Here is a 17664-nt window from a genome sequence, read left to right as displayed (position 1 = left end):
ACACACAAAAAAGAAAACTATTTATAAACAAAAAATGTTCATTAAAGCAGTATCTATGATAGCGGGAAATGGAAACCCTCTAGATGCCCATCAGTGAAATATTTTGCAGACATTGAAAATAATATCATCTTTCCTTTAATACAGAATCAAGGAAAATTTTTTTAATGTAAATTTTTTTAATTATACTTTAAGTTTTAGGGTACATGTGCACAACGTGCAGGTTTGTTATATATATATACATGTGCCATGTTGGTGTGCTGCACCCATTAACTCGTCATTTAGCATTAGGTATATCTCCTAATGCTATCCCTCCCCCCTCCCCTGAATCAAGGAAAATTAAATAATGTGATGTAAGTTTGGCTACAGAGATAACTGTTCTATAAAAAAAGACTAGGTTGGGCACAGTGGCTCGCACCTGTAATCCCAGCACTTTGGGAGGCAGAGGCAGGTGGACCACCCGAGGCCAGGAGCTCGAGACCCACCTAGCCAACATGATGAAACTCTGTCTCTACTAAAATACAAAAATTAGCCAGGCGCGGTGGGGGGTGCCTGTAATCCCAGTCACTGGCGGAGTGAGGCAGGAAGAATCGCTTGAACCCAGGAGGCAGAGGTTGCAGTGAGCCAAGATTGTACCACTGCACTCCAGCCTGGGCAACAGAGCCAGACTCTGTCTCTAAATAAATAAATAAATAAATAAATAATTTGCTGAATCAACTGATGATTTCACCCTGAAAAAATACAGGTGAGTAAGCCTACAGGCCACTAGGCAAATGTCGTGTTGCCCTCTCATCTCCTTACCCACCTACACAGGTGGTCACACAGACTGCAATAAACCCATAGCCAGGTCAACTAGAGGAAACCTTTGCCTTGTGGGCCCTGTTGATCCTAAGGGAACTTGCCTCATCCTGGATATGAATCTCTTGCTTGATTTTAGGTTGCCACTTATGAATACTAACTGTTCTGGCCGAATTAATCCTCAAGGAACAGAACGAAATGAGCTTAAGGCCCTAATGCCAGGCCAGGCACAGTGACTCGTGCCTATAATCCCAGTGCTTTGGGAGGCTGAGGTGGGAGGCTTACTTGAGCCCAGGAGTTGGAGACCAGCCTAGACAACATAGTGAGACCCCTTCCCCACTGCCCCACCATTTTCTCTCTAAAGAAAAAAAAAAAAGACCTTAATGCCAATTGTAATGAAGCCATAATTGAATAACCTAACTGCCAGTGGCTGTTGGAATAACCTGAATTGTGAGTTCAAATTCTGATCCATTTTAACAAAAGATCCTAAACATAATAGTTGGCCAATAGCCTGGATCCTTTACAAAGTCAACACGTATAGGAGGAGCAATACCGGTTGTGCTCAGCCTCTGCTGCAGCCTCCGCTCAGTCGCAGCCCCTCAGGCCATTAAAGACCAAAACCATTTTTGAAAAATCTGGATTTCTGTGAAATTGGATAACTTATGCAGGTGCAGTGACTACAACACAGTAGGCACTAATAAAGTTAACCGAATCAGTCTTTGTTTTAAGAAAAGTCATCTGTAATAATTCTGCAGATTAATGTTAAGTAATATTAAAAATAATTTATGACATATAGTGCTTAAACTAAAGGGAGAATCCCAATCATACCTCTATCAGAGGCAGAGCGAGAGCTAGAAACAAGACTCTTTCATTTTGCTGCATTCTAAGAATGTGGGAGATTGGGATGGGGCAGAGTCAGCTCATGGAGGAATTCATGGGATTTCCTTAATGCAGTCTTTTTTTTTTTGGAGACAGAGTCTCGCTCTGTCACCCAGGCTGGAGTGCAGTGGTGCTCTCTCGGCTCACTGCAACCTCCGCCTCCCGGGCTCACACCATTCTCCTGCCTCAGCCTCCCGAGTAGCTGGGACTACAGGCGCCCGCCACCATGCCTGGCTAATTTTTTGTATTTTCAGTAGAGACGAGGTTTCACCGTGTTAGCCAGGATGGTCTCGATCTCCTGACTTTGTGATCCACCCGCCTCAGACTCCCAAAGTGCTGGGATTACAGGCGTGAGCCACCGCGCCCGGCCCAGTCTTCTTATCATTGTATAGAATATAGATGCCTTAGGGACAGATATATTAAACCCACTGTTTTATAGATAAGGTGACAGATCCAAAGAGGTGGAGCCACACATGAAATTTAGTATATTTGGGGCTAGAATTTACCCCAGAACTTATTTATAACTTTTAGTTCCTCTCTACAGGAGTTCCTTAGCAGTGAGTTCAATAAATGTTTTGGCATAAGGCCACCCTGGTTCAAAGAGGAGGAGGCTGTTGTCCTTGCTTCTCTGCTGTGCCTTCTTCCTCCCAGGCCCTTAGACCTACCTCTATTAAGTGGGAGAAGGGAGGCCTGGGCAGGTAGGTCCCAGATCTTCAGATTGCCCGAGGAATGGATCTGGAGTCCTCTAGGCATTGTTGTAAGCATTTTGCTGGGCCTTTAATGCAACTTTCCAGTACAAATGATCTCTCTTTAAAATAAAACAAAAAAGCTAAGCTTAAAATTTTATAATGAGAATATTTACTTCACTATAGTAAGTCATCATATATCTATAAACACACTTATATATATACTCCCAATATATTTAACTTTTTCCCTATTGTTGGACATTTGTGTAGAAGGTTCACTTGTATAAATGTTGCGATGGATAATTTTGTATATAGATATTGGTTTCTATTTCTGAACATTTTCTTAGGATAAATTCTACATGTGTAATTAGTGGATCAAGTAATAACAACATTTTTAGGCTCTTGTCATTCGTTGCCAAATTACCAGTTTGCCGCCGAATTATTTCACAGGTATTCCTTGAGCACTTAGTATGCATTCCTTAGTTTTACCGCACTTCTTGTCACCAGAACAGGAAAGGAATGGTGTCCTACAGCTCTTTGACCAAGTACCTCTCCACCAATACTATGAGCACTAAAGATGTTGTAACGAAGCACTAGACTCTGGGATGTGAAGATCTCAAATTCTATTCTCTGTGCACTTCAGAGTTGGAGAAGGATCCATCAAGTTTCAGTAGAATGTACCAAGGAACAGAGGCAATGTGGTAGAACAGAAAGAATAAGGATTGTAGTTGAGACACCTGCAACCTGGACCTGCTAGTCCACCTACTGCTGTGTAATATTGGACAATTATGTCCACCTCTATGGGTTTCGGATCCCTTATCTGTAAAGTGAAGAGATTGTCCAGATGCTTTCCAGCACTAGCAATCTGTGCTTTAAAGTTTTACCTAACATACCATACCTTTTATCAATGTCCACCTAGAGATAATAACCCAGCTTATTTTATTTGAGTTTTGATACAGAGTCTTGCTCTGTCTTGCACTCCAGGGTGGAATGCAGTGGCATGATCATGGATCACTGAAGTCTCCACCTCTGAGGTTCAAGCATTCCTCCCACCTCAGCCTCCCGAGTAGCTGGGACTATAGGCATGCACCACCACATCCAGCTAATTTTTTATTTTTTGTAGAGACAGGGTCTCACTGTGTTGCCCAGGCTGATCTCAAACTGCTGGGCTCAAGTGATCCTCCCACCTTGGCCTCCCAAAGTGTTGGGATTACAGGTGTGAGCCACCATGCCTGGCCTAACCCAGTTTCTTAGATAGGGTCCCCAGCCTGTCATTTAAGGTATCTACATTTGATGCACTTACTAAGTTGATGCCATTTTTGTTGTTGAAAATTATTTATTTTTTAAAAATAGTTATGACTTTCACCACATATTAATAAATCATTATCCAGTGAGCTTGGTTAAAGTTTGACCTCACCAATATTGCTAGCTAAGAAAATACATGTATGGCACTTTCACATACCTTGTGTCCTTTGAGCCTCGTTATTAAAATAGATGAGATAGGTTAGAAATCACTATCTCCGCTGGGTGCAGTGGCTCATGCCTGTAATCTCAGCACTTTGGGAGGCTGAGGTGGGCAGATCACCTGAGGTCAGGAGTTCGAGACCAACCTGACCAACATGGAGAAACCCTGTCTCTACTAAAAATACAAAATTAGCCGGGTGTGGTGGCGGGCGCTTGTAATCCCAGCTACTCGGGAGGCTGAGGCAGTAGAACCATTTGAACCCATGAGGAGGAGGTTGCAGTGAGCTGAGATCACACCACTGCACTCCAGCCTGGGCAACAGAGTGAGACTCTGTCTCAAAAAAAAAAAAAAAAAAAAGCACTTTGGGAGGCCGAGGCAGGTGGATCACGAGGTCAGGAGATCAAGACCATCCTGGCCAACATGGTGAAACCCGTCTCTACTAAAAATACAAAAAATTAACTGGGCGTGGTGGCATGTGTCTGTAATCTCAGCTGCTCAGGAAGCTGAGGCAGGAGAATTCCTTGAACCCAGAAGGCGCAGTGCACTCCAGCCTAGTCAACAAGAGCAAAACTCTGTCAGAAAGAAAGAGAGAGAGACAGAGAGGGAGGGAGGGAGGAAGGGAAAGAAAAGAAAGAAAGAAAAGAAAAGGAAAGAAAGAAAAGGAAAGAAAGAAAAGATATTCTAAATATCTTTCTCTCTCCATCTCCATCACTTTTGCCACTGATTGAAGCTGATGATTGCCACTGATTGCTTCTCTCCATCTCCATCACTTTTGCCACTGATTGAAGCGGCATCTGTCTTTGCCTGGACCTCTTCAATAGTCTCCTAACTGAGCTCTGTGTTTTCCTTCTTTCCCCTTTACAACTGATTCTTTACAAATAAACGAAAGTAATTCTTTTAAACAATATGTCAGATAATTTCTTTCCCTTGCTCAGAACTCCCAGGAGTTCTCAGTGTACTTAAAAATACCTTACTAAGACCTTCAAGATCTCTGGTGATCTGGCCACTGCTTCCCTCTCAAACCTCATTTCTACTGGTGCCCCCTCAGGCACTACATACTTCAGCCACACCGCCTCTCTTTCTGTGCTTTGAACATGCCAAATTCACCACTCTCTTGTTCTGCCTTCTTGTAGTACTTTTCCTTCAGATCTCTGTTAGCCTGGCTCCTTAGGGTTCAGTTAGTTTTTGTTTTTGAGACAGGGTCTTACTGTGTTGCCCAGGCTAGAATGCAGTGGCACCATCATGGCTCACTGCAGCTTTGACCTCCTGGGCTTAAGTGATCCTCCCACCTCAGCCTCCTGAGTAGCTTGAACTATAGGCATGCACCACCAGGCCCGGCTAATTTTTTAGCAGAGATGCGGTCTCATCATAATGTCCAGATTGGTCTAGAACTTCTGGCCTCAAGCCATCCTCCTGCCTCGGCCTCCCAAAGTGCTGGGATTACAGGAGTGAGCTACTGCACCTGGCTCATTCAGTTCTTAGCTTCAATAAATATCCTTGTCTCAGAGAGGCCTTTCTTACCTTCCTGCAGTGTTAGATTAGGTTAGAGATTGGCAAGAAGAGAACACACATACACAAACACAGAGACACACACACACAAACACAGAGACACACACTCCTACTCTAAGTTCCTACTTTACGTAGCCAATGGTACCAGACTTGCAGGAAGAGAGATGGCTACGAGCAAGGCTGCACATCTGTCTCAGCCTTTCCCTTGCTCCTAACCCCTTTGCACAAGAAAGCTCCTGCCAGAACTGAGAAGGAAACCGGATTTTTGCCACATTACTGCTTTTTAAAACTCAGGCTTACATCACCAAGTGGGAAGACTACACTAACAATCTGTATGCTTCCATTTAAGGGTAGCTTTTATAAATACTGGCATCTGCTAGTCCTTAACTGTACTCAGCACTGACAAGACTCCATCTTCATCTAGGAGACGAACCACGTCTTTCCTTCCAGCTCTTCAATATTCCCCATAACCTGTCTCCCTGTGGTACCCCATCTCTTCCTGTCCTCTATCAGTTGCTATTACCTTATTTTTGTTTCCTCCCAGCACACTGACGACTCTCGGAAATTATTTGTTGGTTATCTGTCTCCCTGACTAAAATATGAGCAGCGTGGGAGCAAGCGCTTGCACACAGCTGTACTTCCATTTCTTAGAACAGTGCTTGGCATAGGGTAGATATTCCACAAATATTTGTTGAATGAATGAGTAGATTACCTCCTACCTCCAGTCTTGCCACCCTCTACTTTCCTCTCCATCAGTAGCCAGTCAATCTCCTGGCTTCTCCCTGACCTGAAGATAAAGTCCAGCTCCTCAGAGTGTCCTGCCAGGCCCTTGCAGCCTGAGCCTGCCTGCCCCTCCAGCCTTGTCTCTCTCTCTTCCTCTTGCCTGAAACTCTCCCTTCCACTTCCCCATCCCTTGGCCGCTTCTGTGTTCCAGACCTACTGAACTTCTTTCAGATGCTCAAAACTGCAGTCAGGGCTGGGTGCGGTGGCTCACGCTTGTAATCCCAGCACTTGGGGAGGCTGAAGCGGGTGGATCACCAGGTCAGGAGTTCGAGACCAGCCTGACCAACATGGTGAAACCCCATCTCTCCTAAAAATACAAAAATTAGCCGGGCGTGGTGGCACAAGCCTGTAGTCCCAGCTACTCATGAGGCTGAGGCAGGAGAACCACTTGAACCCAGGAGTCAGAGGTTGCAGTGATACGAGATCACGCCATTGCACTCCAGCCTGGGCGACAGAGCAAGACTCTGTCTCAAAAAAAAAAAAAATAATAATAATAATAATAATGAAAGAGACTTTAAAGATAGAAAACCACCTGTTCTAGCAGATGTATTCCCACCTTGAGTCAAAATGCTGGGTGATCTCTGTAGTTCTAACTCTAGGACTTTGAGCAAGTCATGTAACTAACCTAGGGCTTGATTTTTTTCTTTTTTTCTACTTGAAGAGTTGGGCTAGATCAGTGGTTCTTGTACTTTTGGGTTTCTCATGAAGAAGTAAAAATAGAAATCAGTGTAGGGTTGCCAACTTTTCATTTTGCCAAATAAACATTTTTTAAAACTCACCAACTGTCATCATTTCATTATAAAAACATTTTAATACAAAACATTTTTAAAATGATCCAGGCATGGTGGTATGTGCCTGTAGTCCCAGCTTCTCAGGGGGCTGAAGTGGGAGGATTGCTTGAGCCTAGGAGGTCGAGGCTGCAGTGAGCTGTGTTTGTGCCACTGTACTCTAGCCTGGGTGACAGAGCAAGACCCTATCTCAAAAAATAAACAAAAAATCCCCACAAAAACACGCAAAACAAAAAAACAAAAGCCATTTTAGTACCAAGAAATTAGGACATAATTTTTTCACAAAAGGCAAACATTTAAATGGGATACCCTTAATTTTATGGAATATTCTACATTCTTTTTTATTTTTCTAGTGTTTTCATTAGCTGTTGAAAACTCTGTCATATCTGGGACCAGTTTGTGGACCAGCTCTTGGGGATGACTGAATGATATCTCAGGTCTCTTCCAACCTAATATTCTGAGACTTTATGCACAAGTAGTTTTCGTGTTGCAGAAGGGTCCTCAGTAGGTGTATTCAGCGCTCGGGCTGAGCAGAAACAGTGAAGAGCTTTTACCTGTGCCGACACCCGTACTATGCGCGCCGGGCGTCCTATCGTCAACACTTAAGGCAATCCTATGGGGTAGGTATTACTGATGACAAAACTGAGGCTTGGAAAGATTAAGCTACCCAAAGTCACACTGTAGTGGAGTGGACACCATCACAGTGTGACTTTGAGTAGCTTACTTAATCTTGACTCCAAAGCCCATAGTTCTCTGCACCCAGATTCTGGTATTATGTCTAGCACTTACTTTACTCCTGGAAGCAGCCATCTCTTCTGAAAATGGCTTCTTCTCCTACTCCAGCGTTTGGACTGAGCTCAAGGGAGGTTGATCTCCAAGCCATAGTTGACCCATCCAGTCATAGGAGCTTGACCCAAGGAGGGAGTGCCAGTCAGAGATCTTCCTCGGGTGTCTGAGCTTATACCTCCAGAGATTAGAAGGTATTACGTTCTAATGCAGCAAGCCGTAAATGCTGACTCAGTTGTTTTCAGCAGTCCCTCTGCCATAAACTGTCTTCAGGAAGAGGGAATGAGGCCACCTCAAGGAGAAACAGGAGAGAGAACCTGGCAGCGTTCAAGTCCCCGGATCCAATTGTTCCCGAGGCTGCCCCGCCCCCACCTTTCCCGTGGTTAGATTGTTCAGCCTTTCCCTGAATTGAGCAAGCGAATAAATCCTTCTCTTTCCTTGTTCTCTTTGTTTTTGAGACAAGGTCTCACTCTGTAGCCCGGGCTAGAGGGCAGTGGCGTGATCATGATCATGGCCCGTGGCGGCCTCAACATCTCAGACTCAAGCAATCCTCCCACCCCAAGCTCCTGAGTAGCTGGTACTACAGGCATGTGCCAACACACCTGGCTAAATTTTTTTTTTTTTTTTGAGACGGAATCTCTCTCTGTCGCCCAGGCTGGAGTGTAGTGGCGCCATCTCCGCTCGCTGCAAGCTCCGCCTCCCGGGTTCACACCATTCTCCTGCCTCAGCCACTGGAGTAGCTGGGACTACAGGGGCCTGCCACCATGCCCAGCTAATTTTTTTTGTATTTTTAGTACAGGCAGGGTTTCACCCTGTTAGCCAGGATGGTCTCGATCTCCTGACCTCGTCATCCACCTGCCTCGGCCTCCCAAAGTGCTGGGATTACAGGTGTGAGCCACCGTGCTCTGCCACACCTGGCTAATTTTTTTTTTTTTTTTTTTTTTTTTGAGATGGAGTCTCGCTCTGTCACCCAGGCTGGAGTGCAGTGACGCAATCTCGGCTCACTGCAAGCTCTGCCTCCCGGGTTCACGCCATTCTCCTGCCTCAGCTTCTCCGAGTAGCTGGGATTACAGGCGCCACCATGCCCGGCTAATTTTTTATATTTTTAGTAGAGATGGGGTTTCACCGTGGTCTCGATCTCCTGACCTCGTGATCCGCCCACCTCTGCTTCCCAAAGTGCTGGGATTACAAGCGTGAGCCACCATGCCCAGCCCACCTGGCTGATTTTTAAAATTTTTAGTAGTGATGGCATCTCGCTGTGTTGTCCAGACTGATCTCAAACTGCTGAGCTCAAGCAATCCTCCCACATTGGCCTCCCTAAGTGCTGGGATTATAGGCGTGAGCCACCGCGCCCAGCCTCCTCCTATTTTCTAAGCCAATTCAAGTTTAATCAGATGCAACCAGTATAGCTCAGATCCCAGTGCTCTCATCCCTCTTCCCCAGTAAGGAGGTAGCACACTACAGTGGAAAGAAAGTGGACCTCGGAATAAGAACTTTGGCAAGATGTAAAAAAACAATACTGCATGGTGTTACAGGCTTAGAAACTGTCAGAAGCACTCACATTCAGCCACTGCAGCCTGGGCTGTTGTCTGGAGCACCAGACAGTATGGTGAGGCTTCTATTGTGTTGAGGACAAAGGTCTTAGATGTATCTGAGAAAGGGAAACAAAAGAAAAAGCCGTGCACGTTCATTTTCAGTTCAGTTACAGCGGGTCCTCGATTAACATCATTTCATTGTAACGCTGCTGAGAGGAAAAATCGATTCCCTGCTGGGGCTTCTTTCTGAGTGAAGTTAGCACGTTCTCCTCGGGTGTCTGAGCTTGTGTTGCAGGGTCTTCTCCAGGTCCCCTGACTTCCTTCCCCATCCCAAAGATGTGCAAAGATGTGAACTGCACATCTAAATTGTCTACATTGTGTTTAAACTGTCCCAGTTTGAGTGAGTATGGATATGTGAGTGAGCGTGGGTGTGTGTGAGGGTGTGGGTAAGTGTGGGGTGTGAGTGGGTACGTGACTGTGCATGTATGAGTGTGGGGAGGTGTGTGTGTGAGGGAGTGTGGGTGTGTGTTAGTGAGTGTGGGTGTATGTGTGGATATGAGTGTGTGTGTGAGGGAGAGAGGGTGTGAATGTGGGGATGTGAGTGTGGGCATGAGAGTGTGTGTGTGTGAGAAAGAGTGTGTGAGAGGCTTGTGGGGTGTGTGTGAGACAGAGTGTGAGAGTGTGTGAGTATGAGTGTGTGAGTGAGTATGTGAGCGCATGAGAGTGTGTCTGAGTGTGTGTTTGTATGAGAGTGTGTGGGAGACAGTGTGAGTGTGTGTGTCAGTGTGTATGTGTGTGAGTGTGTGTGTGAGTGTGAGTGTGTGTGGGAGAAAGAATGTGTGTGTGAGAGAGAGAGTGAGTGTGAGAGTGTGTGTGTGTGAGTGTGTGAACGTGTGCCCTGGGACAGGATGGTGTCCTGCCTGGAGTTCGATCCCCCCTTATACCCTGAGTTGCAGGGATAGACTCCGGCCACCTGAACTGAAATAATTGGGTAAGTAATTATCTTATTTGTTTTTACCAATCTTAAATAAATGTATGTGTAGTTCACATTTATTTCAGTGTTAATATATTGGGAGTGTTTGGTCTTTATCTAGAAGTTTGGTGATGCTTTTGTGACAGAAATATACTGTATGAACTTACCTCTGGTTTCTGTCAATTAACCTATGGTCAAATTGGTTTTGTTATGCGTCATTTCATTTAAAGTTGCAATTCCCAAGTACCTATCAGCAACCTTAAATGATGACCTACTGTATTTTTGAAGTAACAGCAAAATGTACAATTTATGGATGAAAACTCTCTTCTCCATCAGTCATGCTTTATGACTGTAACATTTTACAATTTTGTGTGTGTGTGTGTATGTGTGTGTTTTGAGGACGGGTTAATACATAGAGTTCAAAATTCAAAAGGTACAAAAAAAAGTATAATGCAGTGAACAACGTTTCCCTGTGATTCTTGCCTCTGACCCCACCCATCTTACCCAGCAGCCACCAATGTCAGCAGTTAAGAAAATCTTTCCAGAGATATTCTCTGCACATGTATGTTGGCTTTTGCTGCATGACAAGACACTTCAAAGCTTAGTGAGTGAAGGAAGAAACAAGCTTGGGAATCTATGGGCCAGTGGATCACTTCAGTCTGGGCTTGCTTAGCAGGGCTGGGTGGTAGAGGATGGCCCTCAGTCACGTGTCTGGAATTGTCAGGCTGGGCGGACCAGAGAATCCTTGCGTGTCTGGAAGTTGACTTAACGTCAGCTGAAGTGATGGCCACGTGCCTCCCATCATCTGGGAGACTAGCTCCGACTAACGTGACGACAGAAGAGTTCCCAGCAGCCAAAGGGGTTATGTTCCAACACGCATGCCCTCTCAAGCTTCTGCTTTCATCATATTTGCTAATGAACCTCATATGGCCACGTCCAGGTTCAAGGGATGGAGAAATAGACCCCACATCGTGGTGGAAGGAGCTGTAAAGTCTCATCGCAAGAGGGCACACATTTAGAGAGGAGAAGAATTGAGGGCATTCTCTGCTGTGTATGACAGCACATGGGTGTGAAGATGAGTACATGTATATGCGCACGTGTGTGCGTATGCACCTTTTCCTCTTTTGTTACACAAGTGGTAGCATACTGTCTTATGGCTTCTTGTAGCTAAAACCTGGTTCACAATCCTTGATGTCTACCGAACATGAAAGTTTATATTTTAGGTAGTAAAGGCATATTACAATCAAACAGTTTGACAGGAGAGTTCTTATCTCCTTATGTCAGATGGTAGGAAAACGAAGTGGAGGAACCTGTAACTTGTGACAGAGAACAGAGCAGAGCTCACTGGGACCTTCACCTGAGCTCATGCCTCAGCTCATCCAGTATCTTTATGTAGTTGTTTACAGTTGGAAATTCAGCTTCCCACAGAAATGCCTGTATAGTACCCAAATAAAGTACCTTGCTTTATAGTCTCCATTTATTTATTTATTTTTGAAGAGACAGAGGTCTCATTATGTTGCCCAAGCTGGTCTTGAACTCCTTGGTTCAAGAGATCCTCTTGCCTCGGCCTCCCAAGTAGCTGGGACTACAGGTGTGAGCCACCGCACCTGGGGTTCATAGTCTCTATTTAATCAGAGCTGATTCCCTTCTTGAAAAAAGACTCATTTTGTGGTTGTCGTTTATCAAAGAGGGAGCTTGTATTGTCCCCCTTTGGGTCTTGATGCCACCTTTTCAGTGAGGCCTTCCCATCTAGTCTAAGAGGGCTCCCTACTTCAATTCCTGTCCCCCCTCCCTTTCCTGCCTTGTTCTTCTCCATAGCACAGTCACCACCTGACACACCATGTATTTGTTTGTTTGTTAGTTCCTTTATTGTCCATCTGTGCCAACTAGAATATAAGCTCTAGGAGGTCGGGGACTTTGTCTTGTTTACTTCTCTATCCCCAGCACCTAGAATAGTGACTGCTACATAGAAGGCTTTTGGTAAATATTTCTTGAATGAATGAATATTGTAAAAATTCCCACACAAGTTAGTTTCCTTTCTAAGCCCCAATTACCTCATCTTTAAGGTGGGGATTGTAATACCCACTTCATTGGGTTCCCATGAGGAGTAAGCGAGTTATGCATGCACAGCAACTCCTACGGTGCATGACATCTAGACTGATCCATCAAGGTGGATCAGAAGGTGTGCTCACAGCCTGCATTTATATAAGGGCGTCAATGTTCATAACAGCAAGTAGTACTTCTTCTGGGACATGGGAACTTTGGCATGGATCAAAACCTTCAAATGAAAAGAAGTCAGAAAAGAAGTCAGCCTTTTAAAAGACTAGTCTGGACATCCTTTGCAGTGTAGCAAACCAAACACTTGTCTTTCTCACCTCCTGATTTGCCATTAAAATTAGGAAAAGGAACAATGGGAAGCTGAGGTTGAAGGATCACTTGAGCCCAGGAATTCAAAGCTGCAGTGAGCTGTGATTGCACCACTGCACTCCAGCGTGGGTGACAGAGCAAGATCCTAGAAAGAAAAGAAGAAAAGAAAAGAAGAAAAGAAAAGAGAAAAGAGAGAAGAGAAGAGAAAGAAGAGGAAAGAGAGAGCGAAAGAAAGAAAAGGAAGAAAGAAAAATGGAAGGAAGGAAGGGAGGGAGGGAGAGAGGGAGGAAGGAAGGAAGGAAGGAAAGAAGGAAAGAAGGAAGGAAGGAAGGAAAACTAAGCTCATAAAACTGAAGAAAATAGGATGGCCCCTCAGTGGACAAGGGAGTTAAATGAATTTCAGGGAGGTAGAAAACAGAAGCATCGTGATGGAGGAAGTGGAATGTAGAAAACCACAGCCAAGAATGAGCGTGGGAGAACACTTTTGGAGGCCGAGGCAGGCAGATCATCTGAGGTCAGGAGTTCGAGACCAGCCTGGCCAACACTGAGAAACCCCATCTCTACTAAAAATACAAAAATTAGCCAGGTGGAGTGGTGGGCACCTGTAATCCCAGCTACTTGGGAGGCTGAGGCAGGACAATCGCTTAAAACCCAGGAGGCGGAGGTTGCAGTGAGCTGAGATCATGCCATTGCACTCCAGCCTGGGCAACAGAGCGGAAACTCCATCTCAAAAAAAAGGAATGCGAGAGGATACAGCTAGCCCATTGCGCACTATCAGTCCCGGAGAGGAGGATGGCCAGGGATGGGAGTGAGCCGGCAGGGCCGTGCCAGGGATTCATGAAAGTCTATCTGCTAAACAGCTGCATCTATCAGCTGCTCACACTCTCACACTCTTGCACCCTCTCCCTCTCCCCTTATCCTGTGCTGGTAGACACCAGCCATTTAGCCCTAGATGAAGGAACTGCTAAAGGAGAGCTTTGGCAGTTATGGTGAGTTGGCATCCCAGAGGAGAGCCCCTCCGTTCTGCCACTTCAGGTTCCCACAACCCAAAGGCCAGCTCCCAGCCCATTCATCCTAACGTGACACACACAAATCAGCAAGACCTACCCAGGTGCACAGATGGGCTGGTCCAGAAAGAGACTCTGGGGAAACAGGACATGCCCACTGGCTACTGGAATAGTCAACCTTGCCGTCATTAATAAACACAAAATGACAATCCAAGGATGAAAACCAGCGACGTGGAAGAGAAAGACAAACTGTTCCTGTACAGAGAACCAAAGTTGGCCGTTCACTCAGGACTAACGTCCTAGGGGGACAGAACATGGCTACAGGGATAAAGGGAGTAAAGAAGAGAGAGAGGACCATTTATTAGGCATGGACATCGGCTAAGCCCTGTGCTCGAGCGTTCACATATATTTCCTCATTTAACTCTGGCAACGACTTTCTGAGATTGACAATATTCTTGTTGACCATTTTACAAATGAAGAATCTGTGAGTCAGAGAAGTCAGTAACTTGCCCTGAGGCCATATAGCTGCTAAAGGAAACACACTGCATTCTTTGTTTTGTTTGTTTTATATTTGTTTTTGTTCTTAGCATGGACACATTTATTAACCAAAGGGATGATCCTAACCAAATCAACACTTCGAAATAGTTGCATGTAAAATGTTTGTGATAAAGATAATTGAACACAGTCATGAAGAAGAAAAAAAACAACCCAGCAGTATGGAGCTCCGCTCATTGAACTGAGCTTGTTTATTTTCATAGCTAATTCCTGTCCAAAGTGATGGTGAAATTTTTATTTTACTTTTTTTTTCATTTTCTTTTTTCTTAAATTATACCTTAAGTTCTGGGGTACAAGTGCGGAACGTGCAGGTTTGTTACATAGATATACACGTGCCATGGTGGTTTGCTGCACCCATCGACCTGTCATCTACATTAGGTATTTCTCCTAATGCTATCCCTCCCCTCTCCCCCCACCGCTCAACAGGCCCTAGTGTGTGATGTTCCTCTCTGTGTGTCCATGTGTTCTCATTGCTCAACTCCCAATTATGAGTGAGAACATGCGGTGTTTGGTTTCCTGTTCTTGTGTTAGTTTGCTGAGAATGATGGTTTCCAGCTTCATTCATGTCCCTGCAAAGGACATGAACTCATCCTTTTTCATGGCTGCATAGTATTCCATGGTGTAATATTCTACTTTTTCATAGATCTGAGTACAGGTGACATTGTTCGTGACACAGTCCACCACTGATTTCCCATCTTTTGATTTTCTTGTTGTTGTGTTTTTCCTTCCCATCCCTCTCCTGATGTTGAACCAGTGCGCCATCTGTAAGCACAGACAGTCAGAGTTTTTCTGCCATCAGCTGTAGTTTCTTCTAACTTCTCTAACCAGGGTGTAAGAAGAAAACTGTTGTCTTCAAAGTGCTCTCAGTTTTTATGGTGAGGTTTTTGCTATCAAGAGAGATGATACAATCTGGTCTGGCCATTGCACCCATGTTTTGCAGAGCTATTCCCACGGCTAGTTCTTTCATGTCTTCATCAAAGCCTTTGGTGTCCATCAGGCATCATCTTCCTTCCAGCTGCTGAGCGGTGGCCTGGGTCGGCGTGCAGAGTGCACAGAGCGGGGTCAGGCGTGGGCAGTGGGCTGTGCGACTCCCAGCACCTACAGGTGCTTTAGAAGGGACCTGCCCCAGATGCCCATTTGTTGTTAAAGTCTTGATTGCTTTTATTTTATTATGAAGGTGGTATGCAGGATGCATGCTTATTCTAACAAATTTAAACCAAACAGAGTAAAAGTATCCCCAGAAAGAGCTTCTATTTCTGTTTCTCCAGACTTTTTCTACGCATATGCCAGTAGATATGTATCTTATTTTTTCTTAAGTCTTCCAACAGTTTATTAGAAAGAATGTAGATGTTTAAAAAAATCCCCACTGTCATGAACTTAACTTGAGGTTTTCAGCTCTGGTATAAGCTGAATCCAAAAAAGAAATAAAAAAAGTATTAAACTTTTTTTTTACTCATTTGCCATACTGACAGTGCAACTACAAATCTGGTCTAAATGTACACACTCTCAAGCGACTATGTACAGCTTTCTTCGTCCTCCATGCTAAGAGATGTAAAAGCTTAAGGGTCAAACAATGCCAAATGTATATATATTTTTTCTTTTTTTAGACAGAATCTCACTCTGTTACCCAGGCTGAAGTGCAATGGCGTGATCTCGGCTCACTGCAACCTCCGCCTCCCGGGTTCAAGCAATTCTCCTGCCGCAGCCTCCTGAGTAGCTGGGATTACAGGCACCCGCCACCATGCGCAGCTAATTTTTGTACTTTTAGTAGAGACAAGGTTTCCCCATGTTGGCCAGGCTGGTCTGGAAGTCCTGAACTCAGGTGATCCGCCTGCCTTGGCCTCCCAAAGTGCTGGGATTACAGGTGTGGGCCACCGCATGCGGCCCAAATGAATAATTAAAAAAAAACATCTAAGTCAGGGCATTCACTAGATTTAGCTAAGATGCATCTGGAACACTGACAAGTGATCACTTACATAGAATCATGTGAAGTAAATTTTTTGAAAAGTAAACTTTAGTGAAAAATCCTGAAGGATAACACCAGAGGAATAGCAGGTTACCAGTAAGGTGTCAGCCAATTTGTTCCAGCCACTTCTGCATCCATGTTCCATAATCTAAAATTTAGTTCTGTTTCCCTAAGCTGAGAGCTTCCTATCATGTCAGTATCTATGCTATGAAGAAAAGGAGACTTCGGTGAGATGTTTGTATTTATTCCAACTGCTGCATCAATTGCCTAGGACCTCAACAGCTTCCTGGAAATCTGGGAAGTCTTCATACATCAGGTTGTTGCCTTAGCTGACTTAAAATTGCCCCATACAATGGTACATATCAACCCTCTGTGAAGCCTTTTCAAAAACAAAACAGGTTGAAAAATGGGTTAAAGTAGGCAAATACAGCATGCCTGTGGAGCTATCAATTCAGGAGTTCTTTCAATTCTGAAATCTTGCAGAGCAGTTATTTTTCTTTCTCAAAATCCAAGTGATGACAATATCCTTTAGATCTAGCAGTTTTTCATCATCACTGTCTTGTGAGTCATCATCTGCTCCATCTACTTCTGGTAAATCTATAACCTCACCACCACCCATGCTGTTCATCATCTCAGAGAAATGATCAAAATTAGACATGTCTTCATCTGAATCATCTTCCGTCTTTCAAATTGTTGAAGTCCACACTAAGCCAGTTAAGCTTTGCCCTTTTTTTTTTTGTTAACCTTGGCCATGACTGCCAGATTCTCCTTTTCATAAACAACATAAAATTGATCTGTCTGTTCTTTTAGGCTCAGGATCATTTGGATCAATAGAGTGAAAAAGATCAATTTCATTTAAATGCTTAAAATGATCATTTCCTCCAAGACAACTGAATGTAAGTTTGGATTTTTCAAAATGTCCATGAACAGCTTTGCTATCTTCAGCACAAAATTCAACGAAGACATAATCCCTTCGATTGATCGTACTGCTTTGCAGAAGCAGGCTGCATTGTGAACGGGGCAGGGGGATGGGGAAATGGGTGTGTGGGCCTCTCTGGCAGCGGCTGCAGCTAGGGAGTCGACTCCTCTCCTGAGTTTTCTCCCTGGTCTCAGTCTCTTCTTGCTGCCTTCAGGCAACGGTGGCAGCGGCAGGCTCGACATATTTATTTTAATTTTAATTTTAATTTTTATTTTTGGAGATGGAGTTTCACTCTTGTTACCCAGGTTGGACTGCAGTGGCGCAATCTCAGCTCACTGCAACCTCTGCCTCCTGGGTTCAAGCGATTCTCCTGCCTCAGCCTCCCGAGTAGCTGGGATTACAGGCGCCCACCACCACACCTGGCTAATTTTTTGTATTTTTAGTAGAGACGGGATTTCACCATGTTGGCTAGGTTGGTCTTGAACTCCTGACCTCAGGTGATCTGCCCACCTCGGCCTCCCAAAGTGCTGGGATTACAGGTATGAGCCACTGCACCCGGCCTTATCTTAATTTTTTAAACAAAGATTAGATGACATGTTTTGTAACTTGCTTGTGGTCACTTAATATCATTGTATATCATTTTATATTAGA

At 44.5% G+C, this 17664-nt stretch overlaps 2 pseudogenes; both read right to left on the bottom strand.

Moving 5' to 3' along the window:
• Positions 1-13854: 13854 nt before the first annotated feature.
• LOC129008576 (fatty acid-binding protein 5-like) lies at positions 13855-15669 on the bottom strand (annotated as a pseudogene).
• An 888-nt stretch (positions 15670-16557) lies between these two features.
• On the bottom strand, positions 16558-17104 carry LOC129008575 (prostaglandin E synthase 3-like; annotated as a pseudogene).
• Positions 17105-17664: the final 560 nt, after the last annotated feature.

Source organism: Pongo pygmaeus, chromosome 9 (assembly GCF_028885625.2).
Source record: "Pongo pygmaeus isolate AG05252 chromosome 9, NHGRI_mPonPyg2-v2.0_pri, whole genome shotgun sequence".
NCBI classification, from domain to species: Eukaryota; Metazoa; Chordata; class Mammalia; order Primates; family Hominidae; genus Pongo; species Pongo pygmaeus.
The sequence above is the reverse complement of the archived record's forward strand: the minus strand, read 5'-3'. Positions and strand labels throughout refer to the sequence as shown.